Source organism: Dermacentor variabilis, chromosome 4 (assembly GCF_050947875.1).
Source record: "Dermacentor variabilis isolate Ectoservices chromosome 4, ASM5094787v1, whole genome shotgun sequence".
Taxonomy (NCBI): domain Eukaryota; kingdom Metazoa; phylum Arthropoda; class Arachnida; order Ixodida; family Ixodidae; genus Dermacentor; species Dermacentor variabilis.
In genome coordinates, this window is record NC_134571.1 from 122,104,172 (window position 1) to 122,121,760 (window position 17,589).

Consider the following 17,589-nt stretch of genomic DNA (forward strand, 5'->3'; position numbering starts at 1 on the left):
TTTCTCCTTTTTAATCATCGCTACTTTGTTCCCTTCGTTGCAAACGTAGTCGCAATCATTGATGTATAACTTATCAAGTACAAGTACACAGTTCTCGGGCCCTATAGATAACGTAAGACTTTTCCAGTAGGTTTTATTCCAATCTACTGACGACAAATTTACGTAACCAGAGACGCACGCATTGGGCGGTAACCTGCGGCGTTGTTTGAAAAGCTCAATTATACGCGCTCCTCGTTTATAGGAGGTCAATATTTCTTTTTTTTTTTTGCTTTCAAAGCGAATAGCATTGCCAACACTGAGCAGATTTCCTTATCCAAGTGGTTGACAAGAGGCGGAGAGCACGCTCATGTGGAGAGAGTTTTGATGGGGCCGGACCATTACAGTGAAATTAGCTAACCGGATGAAGAGGGTGGTGCCGGCGCCTGTGATTGGTCGGCTTCCTCTTACTTTGCTTGCGGGGGCTGGTCGAAAATGGAGGCGGTGTGCAACGAAACGTTATAAATGCCGCCAGAATGGATCCTCAGCAAAGAAGAGTAGGCAAAGTGATGTCCCATAAGCGCCAAAAGGGCTCGATAGCGCCATACTGCCTCGAAAAAATGTTTATTATACGCAAATAAGAAAATATACGCCAGAGCAAACGGCGGGCAGCCATTTTCTATTCCTTTCGGAACGGGGCAGTCACCGGCTGTTAAAAAAAAAAAACGGTTTTGTACGACATATTAATGCGCCTTTAACGCGTACACGTCACCTCGACGCTATGAGTTTTTGCAGTTTTGTGACGTCGCGTGACAGACAAGCGAAGTGGGCGTAGCCCGACAACGTTTGATCAATGGCAGAATATTATGGCGAAGAAGGCGTCGAATGAAAAATAATTATTTTTCTTCCGTTCTGTATAATCATGCATAATCAGTCGCCCACGTCACATCAGCTTTCTCTCGCGCATTTCGTGACGTTGCGTGAGACACAGGCGAAGTGGGGGCGAACATTTTTTGATCAATCGTGGCGGGGTGATTGCAGAACTGGAATATAAACGTTTGGAATAACTTTACGTTACAGCGCCCCTTGTTTCTTTTCATGGTCCTGTTTAGCACTATTCCAGAGTGCGTACTTTTTTGCACGGTGTTTCAGTCATATTGTTTTGTGTGCGAGAAGTTATCGCTGGTAGATACCCTCGAACTTCATATTTTCTTCCCTAAAATATAGCCCCAATATTGTATTCCTAAACCCGCATTTTCAGGAATGCCTTTTCTGTAATACCAAGTAGTTTGATTTAGTTTTGGGAGGCATCTTTCTTTTTTTTTCAGTGTAAAGATCTGGTGGAATCGCGCGTGCGCGTGCACACAGACGCCCACGCACACTGCGCGCGCACGAACGCGAGCAGATGCAAATGAGCAAAAGCGTGATTTCGTACGGCATGACCACTACACATTTCCTTTTATGTTTAATTGCGCTTTTATGTAGTCTTATTTAGGAGGTTTTTCGCTGCTTTTTCTTTCTTACTGGTCCGATGAAAGGAGAGCACAAGACAGATAGAGTACTTTCATAAAAACGTATTTAGTTTTCTCCCATCTGTTATAGTAAACTTTGAGGGCGACTTAGACATGAGCACGTGGTTCATAATTACAATATTTAGGCCACCAAGGAAGCCCAAATTAAAAAGAGAAGAAGAAAAAGATAACATAAGTGGTTGGAGAAAATTGAAACCTTTTTGTATTAGGCGTCCACTTGCAAATTAAGCAGCCTCTTGTTAGAGCAGAACAGGTGCTACACTTGATACAATAAAAATATAGTATTCCCTGAATGTTTAATCAGTATCACAATTTTTTTTACGTCCACTGCAGCTCGACAACCGTTCTTGTGCATCTTCGGTCAGCCATGCCCTACGCAGCTGAGGTCACCATATTTATGAGCGTTTCGTAACCCCCTCATGCATCCTAAGGACTTACTGCTCTCGAATACTTTCCCGTTTTTTAAGAGCCTTTTTGAGATTCTTAAGAACATGGCTCATCGGCTAAACCTTTTAGCATCTCTAGTAGTAGTAATTTTCAAAGCTTGAAAGAACTTATTCTTGTTCTAAGTAAAAAAAAAAAAGAAACTTCAATTATGTAATCGATTCATCCGCAGCAATGTTGTTATTTTTTGTAAAGACTCCGCTAAAATAGATGTATGAATAATTAGCTAAACTGCACGAATAATTAGCTTAGTTCTGTTGAACATCTAAAAATACTGTGAAATTTATTGAGGATACGTAGAATGCATTACAATAAAGAGGCATTTTTAAGTTACGAAATTATAAATTAACATGATAATGCAACCGAAAGTGGCTTAAATTCTCATTTAAGGCTTGTAAAAGTTACAATAGTAGCGAACCGTGCGAGTTGGTATTGGATAAGTCTAGAAATTGCCCGCAAAATCAAGGATTTTGCAAATAAACATCACAGGTCCCGTGTGTGGACAGGACACATCGCATATGTCCTGTTGCACCACTTCGCTTTGTTCCCTGTTCTTTCGTGCCATTTATAAAATTAAAATATCTCTAAACTTTTGTCGTCTAGAATTCGTTTGCATACGCTATATAGTCGTCATTGAATGCTTTAAAAGAAGTTTTCTACTTTACGATGTGAGAAGTACGAGAAGAGAAGTACGAACAAAAACTTCATCGTAACTTGCACTTTTGAATACGACTACCGAGAACAAATATTCTTGTTTCCATTGCCGCACCAAGAAACACCCGTCTCTGTTATGGTTAGATCAAAAATAAGGAAATAATTATCAGTCAGATAACCTCCGCAGGTGCATGCGCGTAAAGCTATTCCTTGAATATCAGTGTCTCGAATAGTTTTATAATGTTAGACAAAAACAATGCGACGCGAGAGGGCAAGACAGCCTTCACAACCTGAACACCAGCCACTTCCTGTTCCTAACTATACCTGACTACTGAGGTCAGTCTGTGCATCCAAACTCCAACTTGGCCGCTTTGGGAAGAACACGTAATTGGTATCGCGTAGATGCGTTGACACCGACAATGAATCGAAAAAAAAAAAGACATCGTAAGGAAATGTGTGCTCAGAGCAGCCTCTATACTTTGAGTCTTTAGCCGAACACGGATGGCCGCGACATCGGCTGTGCTTGGCGCCAGCTTGTCGGTTGAGGTATTTTATTTATTTATGCACAAATGCTTGTCTACTCCTTCCTGCGTTTTAAAAGAAAGGGGCTTGAAAAATAGAAACAATGAATTAAGAGCAGGTGCCAATTCGAAGAAACCGTTGGCGGGCCTTGGGGAACGTGTGCAGCGGAGGGAGCACGTGACTTCAGTGGCTTGTACAACCTTGTATACGCTGTTGGGCAGCATGATCGCGGCATCAGCCAGCTCAAGACAAGAAGGCGCCACGCTGCGTGGCGCAACGCTGGTGGGATAGGAGCAATATAATTGGAAACATTGTCTGACGCTGCAAGGAAGCGGGGAGCCGGGGTGCGGCAAAGGCGACCATTGGCGAACTAATATAGCACCGTTGCCCAGGAGACGTAGACAATGTGAATAAAATCGGCATCACAATAAGTAACGCGGCACAAGCAGTGGATATTTTTGAGGCGGGCATAAAGTGCCCAAAAGCCGCAGTGAGCAGGTATCCTTTGTGCATGTACTGCAAAAGCATGAATATCCCTTCGATTTATCCGTGGATATCCTTAAATATCCGTGGATATCCTTTCGGTGAAATACCCATGCGTTAAGGCCGTCATAGGTAGCAGAGACAGGACGCCTGCGCGTGCATGCGTAATTAATGCTTGAGTGGCACATCCTCTCGTTCTGGGCCCATTTTTAGTCACCCTGCATCCTCACTGGTCAAGTGTTCAACAGGGTGTTTCATAGTGCTTGCTATCCCTATTTAGTATAGGCTTAGGTATTCATGGCTTATGTTTAACCCGTCCTTTCTACGTACGGCGTATGGGCAACGGCGAAAGCGGCTTGGCTCGCAAAATGTTTTGCTCCGGCGCGCCTGTTGCTATCGCAGACATCGGGTCGTTTGTCACTGCACTCCAGGATGGCAGCTACCAAGCGCGGACACAACGGGCTTGAATTGCGCATTCTCGCCCTGTATTGGGAAAATGATTGTCTGGCTTCGCATGGGATTTTTTTTTCTTCGACTGAATCGTTTGACGCGCATTAAAAACAGCACGCTTGACGCGCATTGAAAGCAGCACCGCAGCCAGCCTTGCTGGCTTCGGTGGCGTGTCTAGCGCATGGCGCATGTCTGGCGTTTGATTGGCTTGTCCGCGAGGTAAACAAAAAAGAAAGAACGTCACAAACTATAACTTCATTTATATGCAAAACCTTTTTTTTTTGGTTTTAGTGGGAAGGAATAAAATGGAGATAAAGCAATGTACTTCAACTTCCTTTCATATTGTTTTTTTTTACAAGCTCGCGTCATCTGGAGGTGGGCGTTGACACTATAGGCCGCGACATGCTTCCTGTTGCCACGAGCCCCGCGCGCTTGTTGACTTTGCTTATATGCGCCAATTCTGATATGCACATGCTGTCACGCGAGAGGTTTGTGGTTTACGTGCTATGGTGGATGGTGGCGCTGTGTCGCGTTCTTCCCCCATATGGGCCCGCGGTTGCCGGGCGCGTTCGTCAACGAAGTCCCCGGCGCGTCTCTTGTCGAGATGAACCTTTTCGCCCCGCCGTCCCACCAAAGTTTTGCTGAGACCAGCTCGTGCGTCTCATCTGTGTGATCCCAAAGGAAATGATCGGAGCGGTATCTGACCTCCTTGGAGTAAACGAGCGGAGAAGAAAACGCAGGTCCGCAGCCCTTATGCCACGTCCTCCTGACGACGTCGTCACACTGTCGTGGTTCCGCTGCCTTCGCTCCGCCATCACCTTCACCGACCTCCCTACGTCATCGTCACACAATCGTCACCGTGCCGCCCCCGCCGCCGCCGCCGTCGTCCAATGCATGTAGACAATCGGCGTTACCATCACCTAACACCCTTCATCGACGCCAATAGGTAAACTTCGGAAGTATTGCTATTATGTGTATTTGATTAACGATAAGCTTCGATGGCTTCTGCAAAAATGATCGGTGCATTCGGGGTATTTTCACGCTTGAAGATGTCTGATTTTCAGGTATTGTTTAAAGAAAGAATTGTATTAAAGTTAAATCTGGACAAAATAGTTTTGCCTTGCTTATAGGCCCTACCGAGAGCTCCGTCCACTTAATCATTTGGTAGCTCCTCGTGTGGCGCAAGATACAGGAAGTGTATTTGCGAATATTACATCCCTCGGTTTTTACAATATTTTTACAGCGAAGGTGTGTATTTCCTGCATATACAAAGAAGGAACCTTTAAAACTTTGCTGCATTTAAACCTGTTTTTTTATTCATTTTCATTTACTCTGTCCTCATGTCTCCTGCTTCCGGCTATTGGTACTCAATCCTTCGTCTCGCTTTGTCGAGTGCGCTTTTGGATGCTGCTATTCGATTTCAATAAGCATTATCGTTATCATATCCTTTTGGGAAGCAGCCTTGGAACTGCTTTTCTGCGTAAGGCTTCAGCAGCGGTGTTGTTCGCTTTGAATTTTCATCACAACCCCGCAATCCCGCAATCCCGCACCCATGGGCACCAAATTGCACCTGGAGAACAATATTAAAAAAAATAAAAAAAAATTCGCAGAGTGTTAAACCCGGCAAGTTGGCATATTTCATAGCCATCTATCCTACTGTATTGCATCTTGGGGTAACACGTATGTTTCATATGTTGAACCTATTATACTTTTTCAGAAAAGGGCCTTGTGATTTATGACTTTTTCGGATTACAATGCTAAATCAATGCCGCTGTTTTAAAGCTTAAATATACTGCCTTTTAATTTATTACTGAATCTTAAAACTATATTGCATACTCGTAACAGCATAACCACTAACTGTCCTTTGAGTGTATCAATTTTTTACATTCCAGAAGCAATACACGCAGCGCACTTAAGGGAAATTTTCTCTTGCCAAAAATGCATAATGTATATGAAGCCTAAGGTTAAGCAACACTGGAGCACTCCTATGGAAGAGCTTACCATCAGAAGTAAAACAAGCAAAATGTTTTTCACTATCAGTGAAATCCCATTATCACTCACTACTATTATCTGCGTAGTTTTCATCTGGATGGTGTACACATGTTTACCTTTCTCACTTGCAGTGTATAATTTACTAAGTACAAATTCCTTTCTGTGGGGTTCTCGTAGCTAATACACGTACCCTGCCTTGTGTTTTAAATGAATGTTTATGTATATATGATTTATTTATACTTCGTATTGATGTTTAAATTGTGAATTATAACTAGCATGGATCCCAACTAGCCTTGCGCTAGGGATTCAGATGTCCTGTACAACATTTCCTGTGTAATTTCCTATTTTGAATAAACTTCAAACTTCAATTCGTAAATTAAAGTTACTTCGCCGGTGACGACCACATGCGATAATTTATCGCGGTCATCTTAAGTTTTCCAATCAAAGCAACATTTCTTTCATTGCAAGTTTTGCTCTGGAGTGTACAGTTTCAGCACTATTTTGGCGGAACCTTTCTTCATTTACGAAATTTCTGTAAAAATTGGGTGAGCATAGGCGTTTTTCAACATTTGATAAATTTTTCCATTGTTTCCCAAATATGAGCGCCCACGCTCCCAAGAAATTTTATATTGATCCTGTGTTCTATCAATTCGGCGAAGTCCATTTCGTCAAAGACGAACACTTGGTCGCACAACAAGTGCACGCATAAAATTCTGCTTGTCGTACAGCAGTCCAGCCTGTACTGCATTTCGATCGCGTTTTTCTCCAGCGGCCAGAGCGACGCAGCTGAACTCGCTTTGCTAACTCACTGCATGAAACTTTAGGACAGGCCTCGTACGTGTGATGGTTTCCCAAGCCTTATCTACAGAAATATTCCACTTCCCCACCGCGTACTGCTTTTCATATCGAATTCTCACATCTCATGCCTTCGTCTTGTCTCAAACAAAACCCGTCCTCGGACAGCATTTCTCAATGATACTTTCAATGTAACTTCCATAATGAGTAGCAGCCTCGCCAACAAAGAAAACAGGTCCAAGCATTTGGTACAAGGAGTAAGTCATGTATCCGATTCCGCTGAACGCTTATCAATATTTCTCGAAAAGCTTATGCACATATTCACACACATATATTGCACATATTCCTGGCAGCAGGAGACCATATCGCAAATGGGCTTTCATTGCTAAAACGCATCTTAATTAAAAAAAAAGCAAGTGGAGGTGCTGGGTATCGATCCCAGTACCTCTCGCATGCTAAGCGAGCGCTCTACCATCTGAGCTACACCCCCGGACGAGAAACAAGGGGCACTCGAACTGCATTTCAAACGGCGAACGAGATCGAAAGGGTGAGTGAAACCACGCGCTTTCTTCGTTGTCCTTGTTCGAAGGACGCCGACGCCAACAAATGCCTGCTCGCGCGCGTCTTCAAGGACGTCCGGCTGAATGAGGAGTAGTGGTGCTTGTTACGCTGCTCTATTAACTGAGTACTGGGGTTTTAGGTGTCAAAACGACAATGTGGTTATGAGGTGCACGCCGTAGCGGCGGACTCCAGATTGTTTCGACCACCTAAGGTTTCCTCAACGTTCGCCTAAATCTAAGTACACGAGCTTTATTGCATTTCGTCCCTGTCGAAATGCGGCCGCATGTATGTATCGCATTGCCGATGTATTTGGCAAATCGACATGAAGACGATTTACGAAGCTGTGTTATTAGGGAGTTTTAGGTTCTTGCGCACCCAAAGTTTGTGGGGGAGGGGGTGACCAAAAACGCCAGGCGCGTGAAAGAATGCTAAAATATATTCAAAGGAACGAAAGCGTGGCGTGGAGCTTTGGGTGCGCAAAGAAACTTTTGTGTGCTGTTTCTAAAACTCCCTATCTTGTGTTTTTCTTTTTTTTTTCATTTCTGCCTACCTTCACTTAGGGCCCTGATTGCCCTTGCAAAGTAGCATTGAATGCATCTGCGCCGGCAGACCTTGCTGGACCTCGCGTTCTTTTTCAGCGGCCAGAGCGACGCCGCTGAACTCACTTTGCAAACTCGCTGCGTGAAGCTTTAGGACAGTCCTCGTACGTGTGATAGTGTTCCAAGCCGTACCTACAGAATTATTCCACTTCATTACCGCGTACTGCTTTTCATATCAAATTCTCACATCTTATGGCTTCATCTTGTCTCAAACGAACCCCGTCCTCGGACAGCATTTCTCAATGATACTTTCAATGTAACTTCCATAACGCTTATCAGTTTCGGCAACGAAGAAAACAGATCCAAGCATTTCGTACAAAGAGTAAGTCTTTTATGTAATTCCGCCGAACACTTTCCGCGAAAATCATGGATGCGTAGTCAACATCATGACTTTTCACACTTACGACAGGCACAATCCAAATTGCTTGCTTGTTTCCTTGGGTCGATACCTTTCCTGCTCTTGCTGCCGCTGGCGCTGCTGCCATCAATCGTATATATTAACGCGATAGCGGGACGCGTTCTTTTCTACTGCCAACTGCACCACGCGGCTACGCCATTTTCCTGGGCGCGTTCGTCGGAACGACACACGGGCCCCTCCGCCACGCGTCACTGGCGCCAGAAACCGCGTTATGCGGTTCCAGCTTTAAGGGCCCCATGTTGCAGAAAATCCGGTGTCGGCGTCCCATGTCCTGCGTCGACCTTCTTGGGAGCGAAACATCATTGCGAACCACCACACCCAACCATGCAGGCCCTTCGCGTAGCACGGAGCCGTCAAACTAACTGAATTTCTCGAAGTAAACTGAGTCAGAAAAATCGCGAAGTACGACTTACACACAAGCTACGGACATGATAGCGTCGGACTGTAATTTGAATACACGAGAAAGCATATTTCCTGTACACGGAAACTCAAACACTTCCCCTTTCCAGCGTTTCTAACATTCATAGACCGGCGCACCCGGTTCCAAGCAGCACACACCAGATGGCGCTCGCCTCCGCGCATCATCGGCCCACGAAAGAGGCCGCGTTTCTACCAGAAAGCTCGCCTTCGTGCATGGCGTTCACCGCCAGGTTTTATGGGTAAACATTACGGTTACATAAGTTGCAGTTGCTGGGAAGTGCGAGAGGCAGTCAGTATTTTTGAATGCTAGATCTTCACCTGCCGATAAAGGGCCATCGAGACAAACTTTATTAACTGAATCGTTACTGAATACCAGCCAGTAATAGGCATCTCGTATATTCCGTAATTCCTGGTTAATTATTTACGAACTATCTTAAATGCTTTCAGGTCGAGAGGTTCTCGAGTTCTCATGAATTTTGCGGATAGATTATCACGCTTTATAATTTTCTTAGAAAAGACTCATTAACCATGATTTCCATAGCCCTTTCTTGTAGGCTTTGGCAAACAAAATGCTTTTTTATACAGACCAAGAAACCTGCTAAGAAACATATTAGCAGCTATTTTAGCATCATCTTGTGCCATGATATCGTCCCAGTTTATGTGCGCGATATTCATTTTGAATGCTGCTATGGTTTGCTTAGTTCTGTGCGGCAAGGTTCTCTTTATATCTATGTGCAAGACTCTCCGAACTAACATGAAAACTGGCACATCGTTACTTACGGCACAGCTTAAGAAAGCACTTGAGTGGAGAGTAATTTGTATTAAACAAATCTAGGACTATCTGTAGTGGCTTTTTTCTAGTGCTAGAAAGAATCCTGTTAATTCACCCATTTGATGCGAATACTCTCTCGAAATCGAACACTGTGTGGTGTGTCAGAGGCCATTTTAACTTTAAGATCTCCCCCGAGAATTACATTTCGTGCATTTTCGTTCTTGAGTGACAGAAGACCTTCTAGAAAATCCAGAAATTAACGAACAGCACAATCGGGAGGGCGCTAGCATACTGAAGAGTCTAAGTGGGGAAAAAGTGTGAAGTGTGGGAAGCCGGTTACGTGGTGGATATACTATACAGTGCCACCGACGGTGGTGTGCTCCGGACCACCGTCAGTTGCGCTTCTCTCCTCGAAGAGGCAGGGCGTGTGTCGAGTGAGCTCCCGAACGACATTTTGCAGCGTGGTGAACACGCTTTAAATCATGGATTCCTGACCTCAAACAGGTGCGACGTAATATTCACCCATTCCTCTAGCCCTTACCGCTAAATGGTCACGGGAAAGCTGTTCGTGTCTTTCGTTCTGATTACCACTGCTAATATCCTTTGGGGATTATATAACGGCTGTGCAAACATTGTATATACACATTTTTATTAGAGAAAGAGCTCGTTATTTAAAGCCAGAGAGGTCTGCCGGCGCATATGCATTCAGTGCTACTCTGCAAGGACAGTAAAGGTCCTAAATGAAGGAAGGCAGAAGAAAACGAAAAAAAGGAAACACAAATTAAGGAGTTTTCTAAACAGCGCACAACGGCGTCTTTGCGTAGCCAAAGCTCCACGCCGTGCTTTCGTTCCTTTACACATATTAGCGTTCTTTCATGCGTGTGGTGTATAGGATCTCACCCCCCCCCCCCCAAACATTGGGTGCGCAGAACCTAAAAGCTCCCTAATAACAGATCTTTGTAAAACGCCTTCATGCCATTTCGCCAAATACACAGTCAGTGCGATAAATACAAGCGGCCGAATTTCGACGGGGACGAAATGCGATAAAGCTCGTGTGCCTAGATTTAGGTGCCCGTTGAGGAAACTCTAGCTGGTCGAAACAATATGGAGTGCCCCGCTACGGCGTGCGCCTCATAACCATATTGTAGTTTCGTCTCCTGAAATCACAGTATTCAGTTAATAGAGCAGTGTAGCGAGCGCCACTACTCCTCATCCAGCCGGACGTCCTTGAAGGCTCGCTCGAGCGGGCATTCGTTGGCGTCCGCGTCCTTCGAACAAGGACAACGAAGAAAGCGCGTGGTTTCACTCACCCTTTCGATCTCGTTCGCCGTTTGAAAATCACTTCGAGTGCCCCTTGTTTCTCGTCCGGGGGTGTAGCTCAGATGGTAGAGCGCTCGCTTAGCATGCGAGAGGTACTGGGATCGATACCCAGCACCTCCACTTTTTTTTTTCAAATATGATACGTTTTAATAAGGAAACCCCGTTTGCGATATGATCTCCTGCTGCCAAGGATACGTGCACATGTTCATTCCTGAGCATTTACACGCAACACTTCATATTAAGCCATAGTACAGGTGTAGTTCTTAAGTACGTCACAAGGTGCGGGCTCAGTTATCAACAAGGAGACACCTTCCCCTCTTCTTGTGAGCCTACTGAGATAAAATGTTTTTTGTGAGCTGAAACATGTTATTGTTATTCGTGTCCCACTTTTCAGCTATCATTACAATATCGCAAAGTTTATTGATGACAACAAAAATGCTCTCAATTTCTTTTTCTATTTCACTGTTAACTGAATGAGCATTTATGTGCACTCAACGAATGTCATTTCGATTCGCTTCAATGGGTTCAAACCATTCCTGTTTAGTAAGTGACGCTAAATGTTTCAGGATACTATAGCAAATTCGAGATCAGAAAAATAACCACAACAAATTATTGAAGAAAGGAATTGCTCAGTAATATCGCGAAACTCATCCTCGCTAAAAATCTTGGTCGAGCATCATGTTCCTTAGCAGGCCTTTCTTGGCCATTCAGGCACCGCGCAGATCTTGGCCCCCGAAGCGCACGATAATACTAGGCGTCTTTCCTGACTCAGCTAGGAGCCTGTGGAGTGTGGACAGCTACAAACTCCTGTTCTGACAAGCGAGCTATGTTCAGCTGTTGTGGGACTTCATTCACCCCACCTAGCACTTTTTTTTTACCCTCAGTCTTTGGGACTTCGTGTATTACAATGTTTAGGCGTCTGCTATGCCACTCAAGGGTGTCAGCGTCTTCATGAAATTTGCTGAGGTCCTGCAAAGCACCATATCTCTCCATCTTTCCACCTTTCACCTCACATTGTTAATACCATGTTCGTGGATATCAAGTAGGGAGTGTAAATGCGCAAAGCGCTTGCACTTCCGTTCCCGATGCGTTTCAAGGCAAGAAAGCAATAAATTGGCCAATGAAGCACGCGCCAGATGTTTCAAAGAGCGAATTTGGCACGAGAGAAGCACGCTTACGATCGAAGCCTAATGGTAGCTCATTGGGCTGCTGTGTTGGAAGACAGAGGTTCATTATTGCGTCATGGGCAGATTTTACCCACTTTGGAGGTACCTAACAGAAAGGTCCAAGTTCCTTGGGCGCGAGCGATCGCGCCACAGCGAGCACCAGATATCGCGAAAGAGATGCGAGCTGTAGAATCGTTACTTTGATGCATGAGTCTGTGCGACGTCATCTGTTGACCACTCGACCATTGCTTGTGACGTCACTGGCCAACGTGACTCTCCCGTCTTGAAGCAACTTTATTGTGTTGCGGTTCTTTCAGGCATCGAATTTACGAAGGCTTATTGATTTCTTATCGGAATGACCAACAGTGCCGCGTGCTTTTTAGGTGGTTGTAAAAATGAACAATAAAATTTCATTAAAAAGTGACCTAAGTACATGACTGAGGTAGAGATCCAGAAGGACCTCGAACGACAATGCAAGTGTCGTCGTAGCGTGGCCACGGGTTTGGTGAGCGCTCTTACGTGTCAGATTGTCGACGCCTGTTGCCAAGACAATGTCGACGAAGGTTGTGAGGCCCCCGTTCCTGGGTCATCCACACCCAATTCTCCCGTCCAAGAGCTGAATCCATGTTGCTGAGCTGTGACGGGTCATTGATAAGGCCATGAGCTGCGTCACCTTGTAAAATACTCTTAAAGGTATATGCATGCTGAACGCAACACGGAGAATCATCGCAAAATGTACTAGGTGCGTCTGCGTTGTGTTTGTTAGAGCCCTCAACGAAAGGCTGAATAATGTTTTGTGCGCCAAGCCGATGTCCCGTTGGGTGTGCAGCCCCCTTCACCCCCCTCCCGGGGTGGGGGGGAAGGGGGCTTGGAAGTTGTTCTTGTGTTTCTCCTTTTTATCCCACAATACCTTGTATGATAATATGGCATTTAGTGAGCATGGTTTCCCGAGTTTCGATTTGTATTCCCGAAAGCTAGGATAATTCTATATGTTGTCTATTTTGATGAAGCACCGTTTGTAAACGAGCTGCATTTTCATTTAGAGAAACACGGACGCTGACAAGCTCGTGATATATTATTATTATTATTATTATTATTATTATTATTATTATTATTATTATTATTATTATTATTATTATTATTATTATTATTATTATTATTATTATTATTATTATTATTATTATTATTATTGCGACAGCGACTATATGGACATTCCTTGCGAATTTTTGCTGTCAGCGTGACTGTGAAGTTCCGTATGCGACGGCAGTCTACCACGGCCCACTCGCCGTAGGGTCTACAGCGGAAGGTGAAGCGTGCGAAGGTCAACCGAGAAGGATGGCGGCATAACGCCCGCCGTCTTCTCGCGCGCGCTAGAGAAGTGATGAGGGGAGGACAGGAGCGCTGGGCACCGTGCTAAAGTTGATCAATCAATTATTATTATTATTAGCAGTAGTACTAGTACTACTACTAGTAGTTGTAGCAGTCGTAGTAGTAGTAGTATTACAGAGGGGGAAACTGGATACCATGCACTGCGACTTGAGCAAAGCTCTTCATGTGGTTAGCCATCTAATGCTCTTCTTGAAGCTTACGCGTCATGATATTGATGCTTCCGTTATTGCTCTCCTTCGCAGCTATCTTCTGGAGCGGTCCGGCTATGTTAGCGTTGACGAACAGTCATTTTTAACGCGATAGCGTTAAGGAGCTCGTTGCGCAGAAAAGCCAGTGTCGGCGTCGGCGTCCGCGGCGTTTTGTCTACAAAGTCACTAGCGGTGTCCCTCAAGGATCCGTATTAGAACCACTCCTATTCTTGGTATTTGTCAGGGATGTGTCTTCTGTTATCCGGAAGTTGTCTTCTCTTCAATATGCCGATGGCATGAATATTTTCAAAGATATTCACACTTTTGATGACAGTCGAGTTCTCCAGTCTGACCTGTTGTCGTTTGTAGAATGGTGCAAAAATAATGGTCTCAGCCTCATCACTCCTAGGACCGAAATTATGATCTTAACCAGTAAAACTGAAAGTATTCTGGTTTCTTATTGGGTGTAGTGTTTTCCACTGAGTAAGGTTGCTGAGGTCAATAATCTTGGCGTACTATTTAATGCATCGTTAAGCTTTTCATCTCATACTGAACGCATTGCTATGCGTGGTCAGCGTTCTCTAGGTTCTGTTTGCCGCCTCTCACGCGAATTCAAATCTCCCACTCCTTTCTTAATGCTGTATGAGGCGATATGTCTTCCCCAACTGGTATACGAATCGGTGGTGTGAATGTAACTTCTGTATCCCACAGTAATAGAATAGAAAGAGTTCATAAAACGTTCGTAGAAATTCACGGCCATCGTTCTTGCGCTGGCATTGGTCAATTAATCTTGTAGCGCCTGCACTTTACCCTTACTACCACCCCTTACCTGGCGACGTATTCGTGCGGACCTTCTGTTTTTGTACAGGCTCCTTCACGAAAACTCGAACTGCGATAAGCTACCTAATTATGTTGCGCTTCGGATTCTGCCAAAGGTCACAAGGGAACGCTGACCACTCCTCTTCATTCCTCTTTGTCACCGCAAACATTCTGTTGTGCATAGAGTTCAAAATCTGTATCATACCTATTGCGCTGATCTTGATATTTTTAGTTAGTCACTTTTGTCGTTCTGTTAATACCTTCGCATTGTCGTGTGGTTGTTTTTTTTTCCGGAATATATGTGCTCTCTGTCGCCCTGTGGCTTAATACATTTCCAGCTTTTCTGTACAAGCATGTTTTCCTTCTTTTTGTTTTTGCAAGCTGTACATTATCTCGTGCTTTTTCCTGAGCACATAGTCTAAATGCTGGATTTATTAATTTATTTTTATTGTCTCTCACGAATTGTTCGCGTTTTTGTCCGTCTTTCTTCTGTGAATTTACCTTGTCTTTTGTTCACTGTAAACGGTGCCTTTCGATAATTGTCGTTTTCTATTTCATGTTCTTCCCCAGCATTTGTATTTTTATTGAATTTTTTTAGCAGTACGCCTGCACTCAGACCTCCGGGTTGTTCCTGGGCACGTAAAATAAACAACAGATTCAGCAAATTATTATTATTATTATTATTATTATTATTATTATTATTATTATTATTATTATTATTATTATTATTATTATTATTATTATTATTATTATTATTATTATTATTATGGATACGCAAGAATAGCGTCTTTCGAAATGCATCTTCAATATGCGGTCTGTTTAGGTGATAAGTGTGCCACATGCCACAGTGTGTTGGGTTTTCGAGTAAAGCTTGAGGAGACATTGCAGATACGACAATCCTAGCCTGTCGGTTCTTATAGCGTTGTTTCGGGTTTTTCTGCTATTATTTCTTTTGGGGGGAGGGGGGCAATCGTCTAAATTGACCTGCAAGTGGGTGGGACGAAACTAAAGAGCACCTTTTGCACTTCCGTACACGGTGAACTAAAATTTCTGCACACCCTCAACCAGTTTCGGAAGAAAGGATTCTGGGACCCTGATCGACCTACTCGTGTATGGTTAAGGCTGCTAAGTCGCGACTGTGTTTTATTGCGAGAGCAATTATGTGGACTACCAGGCGCATTTCTGCCGTCGGTTTCACCGCGCGGTTCCGCATAAAGTCCAAGGGCAAAAAATCGTCGCCGCACGCCGTATGCTGTACGCGTGAGTAAAAATTGGTGGACGCTTAAGGTTCGCCTTCAAGACTGGAACGCGATAGCGTTATCGCACCCGGCTCGCACCGCCCACTCAAAATGATCTACGCGAGCCAAACGTCGTGATCGGCACGGACAGCCGGGCCGCGACGCGCCATGAAGGCGGTCGCGATCATGGAGCGAGTGGCGCGCCACGTGTCGGGGCAGCGCCGTACATTGTGAGGAGGGGGTCTTCTGTGTTTGCCGCAAGATGGCTTTGCGGGTGCGCAGAGAGCAGAAGAAATGTAGTGGAAACGTACTTCGCTTCTCGTGTAACTGCGACTTCTGTAATTTACATGCTCGTAATTACCGATATACACCGCAGTATAACTTTCTACGGCGCGTTTTTAAGGCAACACCGCATTCACTAGAGGCGCTTTTGTCCCGATTTGAACCACCGAGCCCGTGGCTGAGTGGTGGCGCCTCCGTCTCACACTACGGACACCCTGGTTCGATTCCCACCCAGACCATCTTGCAAGTTGTTCTTTACTTATGAATTGTCTTCCGGGATTTTTCGCTCACGGCCAACGCCACCGACGCTGACACCGACGAAACCGGCTTTTCTGCGACACGAGCTCCTTAACGCTGTCGCCTTAAAAGCGCGCCAGGGTGAGCCGGCGATCGCGGCTCAATCTCGCGCACGCAAAGGAGAGAAGCGAGGTGGAAGTCTTCCGTCGCGCGAGGCTCATGGGGGAGGGGAGGGCAATATGGCTCTACGACCGCCTACGGTTGCATCAGCGAGCACTTTCGTGTGAGCGATGGGCGCTCTTATTCTTGACTTTTGTATTAGTGTCCCCCTTACGTCACCATTTGACATGTCTTGGGTGGCCGACAGGGGCGCAACCTTGAACAATCTCTCTATCCCTCTCTTATTTTTTATTTCTCTCACGGCAGAAGCTCACAGTTAATAAAAGCTTCTTGCCACTGACCCACAAAGTCTGAGACTTGCTACGAATAAGATAATATGAAGGTCGGAAATGCGTGTACAATCAAGAAACGAGCTACCAAAAGTTTTAATGCATTCTTTTTCATTGCTGTAGCAGTTACGATGACTGAAGTGGGTTTTAGTGACTCTGCCCTTTCTGTTGCGCTATCGTTCACAAGCCACTTATGCTCATATTCACCTTCACCATATGAGTGATGGCCAAAACATGGCGACCCTGACATATTTTTGGCTCTGCAATCACTTATACGGCGCACGCAGTCTGCAAAAGCGTAGGCTTCCAAATATGCACGTGTTACTGAGAGGTAATTGTCGCTTGGGCGTGGATCAAGCACCACTTATTGCGAAGGAAAAGGACACCTTTCTCACTGTACCCACAGGCACTGCGTTTCGAACTCCTTCTTTTGCGGGCCATTCGCCGTTTGAGAGTCGGATCCGCTAATCGCAAAGCTACCGTGCCACATCATTGGCATACTTGCTGTGTACCGCTTGCCTATAGGCGAGAAGATGTAGCCGGCATCGCCCATGATGCCAACCTCCCCTACACGCTGATTTATTAAAAACTAACATAGTCCACGCTATGATTAGCGCGATATTTTACGCTACCATATTTGCGCGCGTCCCGTGGACTCGCACATTCGTGGTATCAGTGCACATATTTCTGAGGCCTCGCTAGGCAACAGTGTAGTTGACGAAGATGACGGTGCGGGGGTCACAGTGTAATTGTTCGTGAGCGAGTAGTTCTCAAAAGTCCGGAAAGATTACCGAGCGCGAATGTTACGCGGTACAGCTCAGAGGTTAAAGTGTACGGCTTCTCGCAAATCAACCCACCCCCCCCCCCCGCTCCCGGTGGCGGT

At 45.0% G+C, this 17,589-nt stretch overlaps 1 protein-coding gene and 2 non-coding genes across 3 annotated transcripts in view; 2 read left to right on the forward strand and 1 right to left on the reverse strand.

The window, feature by feature from the left end:
- The window catches only part of LOC142579697 (uncharacterized), a 113,840-nt gene that overhangs the window by 13,023 nt on the left and 83,228 nt on the right, over positions 1–17,589 (forward strand). The window lies entirely within an intron of this gene.
- On the reverse strand, positions 7,266–7,338 carry TRNAA-AGC (transfer RNA alanine (anticodon AGC)). The gene has a single exon. It is a non-coding gene; the product is annotated as a tRNA-Ala (tRNA).
- On the forward strand, positions 10,986–11,058 carry TRNAA-AGC (transfer RNA alanine (anticodon AGC)). The gene has a single exon. It is a non-coding gene; the product is annotated as a tRNA-Ala (tRNA).